General features: G+C 36.3%; 2 pseudogenes; one reads left to right on the top strand and one right to left on the bottom strand.

The window, feature by feature from the left end:
- Nucleotides 1-1,725: 1,725 nt before the first annotated feature.
- Nucleotides 1,726-3,229, bottom strand: LOC147273208 (uncharacterized; annotated as a pseudogene).
- Nucleotides 3,230-8,282: 5,053 nt separating this feature from the next.
- Nucleotides 8,283-9,487, top strand: LOC147273207 (uncharacterized; annotated as a pseudogene).
- The last annotated feature ends 779 nt before the right edge of the window (nt 9,488-10,266 follow it).

The raw sequence follows: 10,266 nt of genomic DNA, 5'->3' as shown, positions 1-10,266 counted from the left end.
ATCAACTGATGTTTTTTGTTAATTGAATACCTCCGTTAGTTTGACCGTCAAGAGGTCTTTTAACTGCTGACGTGGCATAAATGAACCCAATACCTGGCATTGACGTGTCGGCCCCAGGTTGCTTCCCGCCCAACCTCGCCACATCAATCCTGACCCAAAGTGTTTCCCTCCAAAACACACTGCCACGTGGTCCACCTGTCATTTAAATTAATAATAAAAAGAAAAGTGGTCTGACACACTACACATCAGATTAGAATAACAATAAACTATAGTGAATCTTGAAACCATGCGCCATTGAAGAGCCATCCATGCTTAGAATTAAGGCAGCACAAACAGAGAATTAATTATCTGCGGGCATTAGAAGGATTTATGCTTAGTAAATCTCTGGATGCTTAGAAGAATTAAACCATTTTTTATGTTCAAAAAACACAGACCCAGACGAAGAAGCAGAGATCCACCCACGAAACTGAATCACTAAAGCTGTAGATTGCGAAAGCCCTAATCACTGAATCTTTAGATCTGTTCTGTTCCGTCGACGCTTGTACTTTGCTGAGGACAACACCCTGGTTCTTGAGTTTCTTTCTCTCTTTCTTTGTACTTCTCATCTTTGTAGGTTCGTTGAGACTGAAATGGAGTGGGTAAGATGTGGTTGCGGATCCAGACCAACCATGTTAACCTCTTGGACAGATTTGAATCCCGGGAGGAGGTTCATTCGATGTCCCAGATATGGGGTATCTATGTTTGATGCTTAATGCTGGGTGATGTTAATTTCTTGACTTAATTGAACTTTTTTGTTGTTTTTGTAATATGCAGCGAAGAGGAGGTTGTCAGTTTTGGGATTGGTTGGACCCCCAATTTGTGAACGTTCCAGAGTTGTCATACCAAGCCTGTTGAAGAAATTGAACAAGGTTGAAGATGAATTGAAGATGGCTCGAAGGAAAAATAAAGTGTTATGGGCTGTGCTGGTGTGTGGTTGGCTGCTAGCTTATATGTTTTATGTGAATTCGATTTAGGGGTTGCTGGATGAAGGTTGAAGATGACTCATTTTGGTTAATGGGTGGCACATGGCTTATCTATGGTTATTTAACTTTTTAGTGGGGTTTGTTTTTGCTGTTATATTTTGCACCCTCACCATTTGTCTTGGAAAGGTTTATTTTGTGCCAATTATTATTGTACTTCAACATATGTAAATTTCTCATTTCTGGAATGAAAAATGGCTTTCCCCTTGCCATTTAATGTTGTAATATTTGCAGAAAAAAGACACTTACATTATTGTTCTAAACATGTCCTAGAATTGGTAAAAAACAAACATCCTAAAAAGTAGCAATATTCATCCATAATCAATGGCATAAGCAACTTCATAAAATGATAAAATAAAAACCATATGTCATTTCGAGATGTCATTTTGTTCAAGCACATATATATATATTGTCTGCAATACAAAGCAAAATGTGGCAGAGATCAACATTATACATCTGTCTAAAATATGTCCAAACCACATATCCAAAACCTATCCAACATGACTGCAACTATTTGTCCAACATGCCTGCAAAATATGTCCAAAATGCCTGCATGTGTCTGTCCAATACATCTGTGCAAAATATGTCCAAAATGCATGCATGTGTCTGTTCAAAATGCATGCATCATATAATGATTGTCCAAAGCAAAATATGTTCTAAAATCAAAACCAAATGTCCAAAATATGCATATGCTAATTTCCATCATCTAATTGCTGCTGGGGGAGGCCTGGGAAGACTGAGTTGGTGCTGGGCCAGAGGTGGTTGTAGTTTGGGATGACTGTTCTATTGCAGGAGCATTGACTGTTGTACGGGAAGACCTCAAACTCCGTCTTGCAGTGGCAAAGGTACCCTCCTAAGCAGAAATACAAAAAATGCTTTCATATAAAAATCAAGCATCTATACATTAATTGAGCAAAAATACAAAAAAATGCAAAACCAAAATACAATTCACCAAAATACCTGAACAGTGGAATTCTGGCTGTTTCTCCTAGCTGGCCTCTGTCTTGGAGGCAAGTTTCTGACACAGGTTCTAACATTGTGCCCATTTGCTTGCAGTGGCTGCATTTCAGAGTTTTTTGCTCTCTCCTCCCCAAATCAGTCTGCTCTGACAATGGCCTAGTTGTCTCATCTGTGCACTTCCTCCTCTTGGTCCTAGGTCTCCCTGGCTGCCTAGTGTTCTTAGGGGGGCCAATTGTAGGTCCATCTGTGGGTTCCCAATGCATCATCCCAGCCAGAGGGTTTATAAGACAATTATAAGACTCAAAGTATCTGCTCTTTAAATAAAAAGGGTCCACTAACTTCTCTGGGTCCTGTCTAATGAATTTACAAGCTCCACATGTATGTACGCATGGGATTCCTGTTAAGTCAAACCTCCTACAAGTGCAAGAATTTAGATCAAAGTCCACAGTGTGTATATCAGCCCCTCCACCATCAACTTGATATTTTTTCCCTCCATTCCAGGTTACCACATACCTGGCACAATTCATCATGTTCTCCTGCACCTTTTTTAAGACTTTTGGACATATTGCCCCAACAGCATGTCCTCTCATTTTGTCTCTCCTCACCTGGATCCTCTTCATCAGCATGGTCCTAATCATCTCAAGCATTGTTAGGATGGGTTTTCCCCTTGCCTTCAAAATGACAGCATTGAAGCTTTCACAAAGGTTGTTTAGGAGCATGTCACACTTAGGCCATGTGCTAAAGTATGCTCTGCTCCAATGTTGAGGTGGCCTCTCCAACAACCAATTATAAGCCTTTCCATTCAAACTCCTAACATCCTCCATTGCCCTCTTCCAGTAAGCAGGTGTGGTCGCCCTTGCGCAACTCCATAGGGCATTCTTCAATGCCATGCCTTTGTAGTCCTTATTGAAATTTGTGTACAAATGCCTTACACAAAACCTGTGTTTGCAGTTTGGAAGGACATCTTGTATAGCTGGAAGCAGCCCCTTGTGCTGATCAGAAATGAATGTGAAACCATCCTCATTGACAATGTCAAGATCATCTGCAAGAAATCTCAGAAACCAAGTCCAAGAGTCTTTATTCTCCATCTCCACTACTGCATATGCAATAACCCAGCTCTCCTCATTTGCATCAACTCCCACAGCTGATAATAATTGACCACCAAAGACACCTTTTAGATGGCACCCATCAAGTCCCACCAATGGTCTACACCCTTTCTTGAAACCCTCTTTGCAAGCATCTAAACATATATACACCTTGAGAAAATTCTCATCTTCCACTTGCATCTTTGCAGTAGTGCCAGGGTTAGTCTTCCTGAGCTCACCACAGTAGTCCCACAACCTCGAATACTGCTCTGCATATGTGCCTTCGATCAATTTCTTGGCCTTTTTCAAACCTCTGTATGCTTGCTGCCAACTGACATTAATATTCCATTCTTGTTGGACTATCTGCCTGAATGACTCTGTAGGCCAAGCTGGGTTAATCTTGATCCTGTCGATATACATATTAGCTATCCATCCACTATATACATTGCGGTTGGCATGGTTCATTAAACATGTGTGTTGTCTGTTCAGCTTTTTCACTTGTAGAGTGTCTTCCCTAAACATCTTCCCTGCTCTAATTTTCCATGTGCAATCACTAGCACATTCTGCATTCAACTTCCACAACTCATTCCTGGAAAATTTAATACTCCCATAGCCATTCTTGATTGAATACATCGTCAGAGCTTGTCTAAAGATGTCTGCATCCATGAATTTCATCCCAATGCAAAACTTTGGGTTTTCCAAGTCTGTTTTAGGATTGAATTCTGGCCACCTAATATTCTCTGAGGATTCATCATCACTGTCATGGTCACTATATAGCTCCTCTGTGTGGTATCCTTCCTCAAAGTCCTCTACCTCCTCTAAATCTAAACTTTCCCTCATCCTTTGTGTTGCAGGCATGTAGTTGAAACTCCCTCTCTTATTGGGCCTTCTCACTTCCTCACCTTGGGCCGCATTTCTCTCCTCAGATTGAGCCTCATGATGCTCCTCAGGTTGGGCATCTGGCTGTGGCTCTTGTGGCTCCTCATGTTGGGCCTCATTCCCTTCCACTCCAGTTTGGGCCTCATTCCCTTCCATTCCAGTTTGGGCCCCATTGTTCTCCATAATATCAATATTCTCATCAACAAACCTCTTGAACACATTATGATCTTCATATGGTCCATAGTCATAGTCCACAAAGTCATCAGGAAGTCCTAATTCTTCCATTCCAGTCTGGGCTTCATGTTGGGTCTGTAGTATCTCCTCATATTGGGCTTCAGGGCTGTTCCTAGGTTGTTCTGACTCCATGTTGCCTGGTACATCATCATCCAACTCTTCAAGCACTACAGTACTAGGCAACCTCTTACTCATATCAACATACTCCTTGTGCCTGAAATATGCATCCTCAAGGGACAAGTGCTCAAAAAACATATCCAAAATATGTGTCATCTCTCATATAATTACACATTGCCACCACATCACTCTCCCATTCAAGCCAAGTAATGCCATCCTCAAAATCAACTCCTGGCACCTTGTAATAGTAAAAAACAAATGTCTCCCCATATCCCAATTTCTCTGCCATCTTATCTATTTCTGCCAAAGAAATCATATCAGCGTCACAATGATCAACCCATTTGACATTTCCCCCTACATAATCTGTATCTCCCAGTTCTCCACCATGATGCAATCTGATTGAGAATTTTTCAGGAATAACTGTACAAAAACAAGACCCAAGTCAGAGGGACTGTGTTTGTCGAAAGTGAAAACCCTAGCCTAATTTGACCATATACATATGAACCTATAAAAAGTGTGAATATTCCCTCAACCCAAGTCAGAGGCATCTAGGACCACTAAAATCTGCACTATCAGTTGAATATTCCCTTAATAAAATTTCGAAACCCACTGTCAATAAAGTATCGCACTATCAATTGAATATTCCCTCAACAAACTTTCAATACCCTAAACCAGTAAACCCCATAAAGTCTCCCACTACCAAACAAAGTACGACTTTTTAAATACAAAACAAACTAGTATAAAATGAACCCTTTGCACCCTTAACCTTCTAAACCCTAAAAATGATGAATATAAAACCAAAAAAGGTTGAAAATATTTCTTACCATATGTCGGAATGTCGTAGACATTATCTGGGCGAAATTTCCAACCCATTTTGGCCTCTAGATGTTGTCCTCAGCAAAGTGCAAGCGTCGACGGAACAGAACAAATCTAAAGATTCAGTGATTAGGGCTTTCGCAATCTACAGCTTTAGTGATTCAGTTTCGTGGGTGGATCTCTGCTTCTTCGTCTGGGTCTGTGTTTTTTGAACATAAAAAATGGTTTTACACTTTCGAGTTTTTTGGGTCTGTCTCTTCGTTTTCTGGGCTCTGTTTGTATCCCTAAAGTCTAAAGATGAGCAACCCAGAGATTTACTAAGCATAAATCCTTCTAATGCCCGCAGATAATTAATTCTCTGTTTGTGCTGCCTTAATTATAAGCATGGATGGCTCTTCAATGGCGCAAGGTTTCAAGATTCACTATAGTTTATTGTTATTCTAATCTGATGTGTAGTGTGTCATACCACTTTTCTTTTTATTATTAATTTAAATGACAGGTGGACCACGTGGCAGTGTGTTTTGGAGGGAAACACTTTGGGTCAGGACTGATGTGGCGAGGTTGGGCGGGAAGCAACCTGGGGCCGACACGTCAATGCCAGGTATTGGGTTCATTTATGCCACGTCAACAGTTAACAGACCTCTTGACGGTCAGACTAACGGAGGTATTCAATTGACAAAAAACATAAGTTGATGTACCCTAATGAAAGTTTTTAAACCAGAGGTACCCAACTGATAAGTGATGTATAGTTGAGGTATATATATGTAATTAACCCTTATATTTAATCTTTAATAACTGTATACATTTTATTGACTTTGTTTTTCAGATTAGTATTCAATTTTTTCGTTCTTTGTGAGTCAGGCTTTTGTCAATTGCGACATAGGTTCTCTTTATTTTCTAATGTGGAGAATACAATTTGATAGTTTCTTTTTATACTGTTATGGTTTGAATTTTTAAATTTATTAGGTACTATTATGTTTCATAGATACTGTTGTCCTGCTTTTGCAACGGTGACCATTGAACTCAAGTTTAAGGAATTCTGTTAAGCAAGAGGTTGGTTTCTATTCAATACATTTTAAAGATGTACATGCACATTCGTCTCTGAAACAATTCAATGAATGACCCTTAGTATTGGTTGGTGTGTTATTTCACTCTAAGAAATTAACCTATAATTGTGTATTGACTGATCTTCTATTAGCTTATGCATATATATGGTTGTATGAACTGAGTTCTTGGCATGCTTCATTTAATTTTGGTAAACTCATGTGAGGTTTACCAAGGAAGATGAAGTATGTTTTTGCTGACATTTAGGAGGTGCTCACTGGTATTGTATAATGAAATTATAGTAGATCATTTTCTTCTCCATGGTACTATAAAATGAGGAATAAATGCCCGCACGTTGTTGCGGGTCTGGAAAGTCTATAAAATGTGCAAAAGGCCCTTTATTTTGTGCAACTATAAATAATGTTGTGATTACTGTAAAATTCTTTCCAAAATATCAGTTTTAAAACTTTTACTATATACTGATATATAGAGCAAAGTATTTAATTTGACATTGCAAATTTCAATTAGTTCAATCCCTTGAAAGCTTGGTTATATCTAAGGCTGCTCTTGAAAGTAGACAAATCAATTAATCAGATAACTATATATCTCAAGCAGGAACCCAAAATTTTATAAATCCATTATATATTATTTCTGCTTTTACCAAGCTTCTTCCTAAAGAATAAAGTTAATAAACACATAAACATATCATGTTTCTTAAATAGCTGATCACATAACCAAGAATAACATTGTTTGATGGTGAATATTCTTTATATTATAGATATAACTACAAATTTCAATTAGTTTGATTCCTTGAATGGTTGGTTATATCTATGGTTGGTCTTCAAAGTAGGCAAACAAATATCTTGCTGTTAGAAAGCATCTATTGAAATTGTTTTATCAATCTATTTAATTTTGTTAGGCAAGAGGTCAGTTTCCATCAAATATGTTTCAATTGTTTAGTGAATTTTTAATTTCATCAAAATGTAAAAGATCAATGTGATGCTTCTTAATTCTCTGTACTAATATTGTAAAAGTGTTTTTAAAATATGAATTTTACAACTTTTACTAAAAGGAAAATTTGTTCTGTAGGTGTTGTTATCTTCGTGTTGCAAAGGCTGTGCTGAGATTGTTTTCTTAGTGTTTCTAATTCTATCAAGCAATAGGTGAGTTTTTATTAAATATCTTTCAATTCTTCATTTTCAATTCCAGTATCTAGTGAGCTTGAAAAAACAAAAAAATGAACTCGCTGATTTTCATCATCATTGCTGATATGAACAAATATAAATTAGCATGATGTCAGTCACTCAAATTTAAAACTCAATAGGCAAATGTATTCCATCAAGTTTCATCACTCTATTGCACTTTTTCCATATATCCATGTGAAAGTCCTCCCAAAATTTTTCATTAATCTCAATGTCATCATGAGGTCTTTACTTCATGCCAAACCTTTGTCTGATCCAGTGTTTCCAAAGTCCAAACTCTTCATATTTGTCTGTCCATTGTAATAAAAAGTTTTTTTTACTTGCTCATCTAAACATTTATACAACCTGTTCTTTGCAAATGTCAATTTAATTTATGGCATAAAAAAAATACGAATAATCAAACTCAATATCAAATAATTTTAAAATAAGAAATTGTCATTTTTTTAAAAAAAAATTCACTATTAAAGTTGTCAAATTTCTGCTTTGTAGGAATTCGTTTCCTGCTTTTCTGACAGTTCTGCGCATTAAGCAAAAGGTAAGTATCTATTTAATCTATTTTCAAAACATTTTATTTACAGTATCATTACAATGTGCATTTGTTATTTTTCCAAGTAATGTATAATTTAAAGATACTGTTATATATTTATACATATTTTTGTTTCCAGCCATCAATCTACTGCTTCCAATATTTTGCTTTGAATGCAATGCGTAAAAAGCCTAGGCTCTATGATAGAACTTTAATAATAGAACAAAGCCATAGTTCAAATATATCAAGTAGCATTGAAATAGCTAGCAAACAAATATGTGATATTATTTCTAGCAGTGCCTATAAAAAAAAAAAACCAATAACTCAGAATAAAAGACAAAAAACTGCTGATAGTGGATTGTTTAGCTATGTAAATGCACTTGAAACAAGCACATATCAAATGCTTTTAGATCAAGTGGATTCTGATTCTGATGCTTTCATCTCTGATGAAAGTCATTCTGATTCTGGTACTGGAGTTTCCAATTCCTCAATCATTTCTCATTCCCATGTTTTGGCCTCTGATCAAAGTCACTTTGATTTGGCTATTGGAACTTCGACTTCCTCACCTATTGAAGATACTTCAAATCAAATGAATAGGGGTCAAGCACATTATCATAAGAAGAGACAAAGTATGTCTTCTTTTTTGTTCCAATTTTCTTTCCAATTTCAAGATTGTTGGTGTATTAGTCATACTTTATAATTCTCATTTTTCCCTGTTTTCTGTGTGTATATATTTTTTTTTTAGGGACTGTTCACGAATATGTTGATTTTGGAGATAAGAATTATAAGTGTATTTATTGTAATGCACTATTTTGGTTAAAGGAATCTATTCTAAGAAGATCTAAAAAAAATGAGCCTCTATTCACTCTTTGTTGTCAAGAAGAAAAGATCAAACTTCCAATTGTCAAGCCAACACCCCCTTTTTTAGACACTTTACTTAATCCTGCTAAAGGTCAGTCAAGTTTGGCATTTAGGGAGAACATTAGAGCATATAACTCTATGTTTGCATTCATTTCAATGGGGGCCAAAGTTGATACTTCCGTTAACAATAGACCGGGCCCTTACATCTTTAAAATTAGTGGTCAAGTTCATCATTTAATGGGTTCATTGGTACCACCTGAAGGAGAATGACCAAAATTTGCCCAACTTTATGTTTATGATACAAATAATGAAGTGATTAATCGCCTTAGTGCTGTTAACCGTCTTCAAACTAATCAAAAGTTGGATGACAATATTGTTAAAAGTCTCATCAGCATGTTTGATAAATCAAATGAATTGGTTAAATTTTTCCGCACGATGAGAGACAAATTTGAAGAAAATTCTCTTTCTAATGTCAGAATCAAATTGTTCGCTAGGCAGCTAAATGACATTAAACAATATGAACATCCAATATGTGATGAAATTGGTGGTCTGATTGTGGGAGATATAGGACTTTTTGATTCAAATAGAGATATAGTGATAGAATTGCAAGATGGAGAATTGAAAAGGATAACAAAATTACACCCAAAATTCATGTCTTTACAATATCATATTCTCTTTCCTTACGGTGAAGATGGTTATAGGCCTGATATCAAATGGAATAATACTTTGAAAATCATCAAATGAAAAGAGGCAGAGTGCCTATGAGAACTTTTATCACTTATCAAATTCAAGAAAGAGAACTTGAGTTCAGTACATTGTTAAAGGGTGGAAGATTATTTCAACAATGTTTGGTAGATGCTTATGCAACACTTGAGGAAGACAGATTAGATTATATTCGAAAAAACCAAAAAGTTTTGAGAAGTGAGATATTTAAAGGCATTTATGATGTTGTTTCAAAAGGTGATAAAAATGCGAATGATATAGGTCAAAAAATAATATTGTCAAGCTCATATACTGAAAATCCTAGAAACATGATAAATAACTACCAAACCAGAAGATAAACCTGATATTATTTCAAGGGTGTTCAAAATGAAATTAAGTGATATGATTAATTATATCAAATCAGGTAAACCTTTTGGAGAAACTGTAGCAGGTACATTTTACAAACCTAAGAAGCTTCTTTTAATTACTTATTTCTTTTTTGATGATAATCAAACTAATTACATTTATATTTTTTTAACTTATTGCAAATAGAAATCTGTGCAATTGAGTTTCAAAAAAGAGGATTGCCTCACTGTCATTTGTTAGTTTGGTTGGAACAGCAATATAAGTGCACTTCGTCAGTAGATTTAAATAGCATAATTTCTGCCGAAATACCAGATAGGACTGTGCATCCAACTCTTTACAATATTGGGAATCAATTTATGATTCATGGTCCCTGTGGAGAATTGAATTTTGAATCTCCTTGCATGCGAGGAGGTAAATGTTCCAAGTTTTTCCCAAAGCAGTACAAGAGTGAAACG

This window comes from Dryas octopetala, chromosome 9 (genome assembly GCF_963921425.1).
Source record: "Dryas octopetala chromosome 9, drDryOcto1.1, whole genome shotgun sequence".
NCBI classification, from domain to species: domain Eukaryota; kingdom Viridiplantae; phylum Streptophyta; class Magnoliopsida; order Rosales; family Rosaceae; genus Dryas; species Dryas octopetala.
This window is presented reverse-complemented; position numbering and strand designations above follow the sequence as displayed.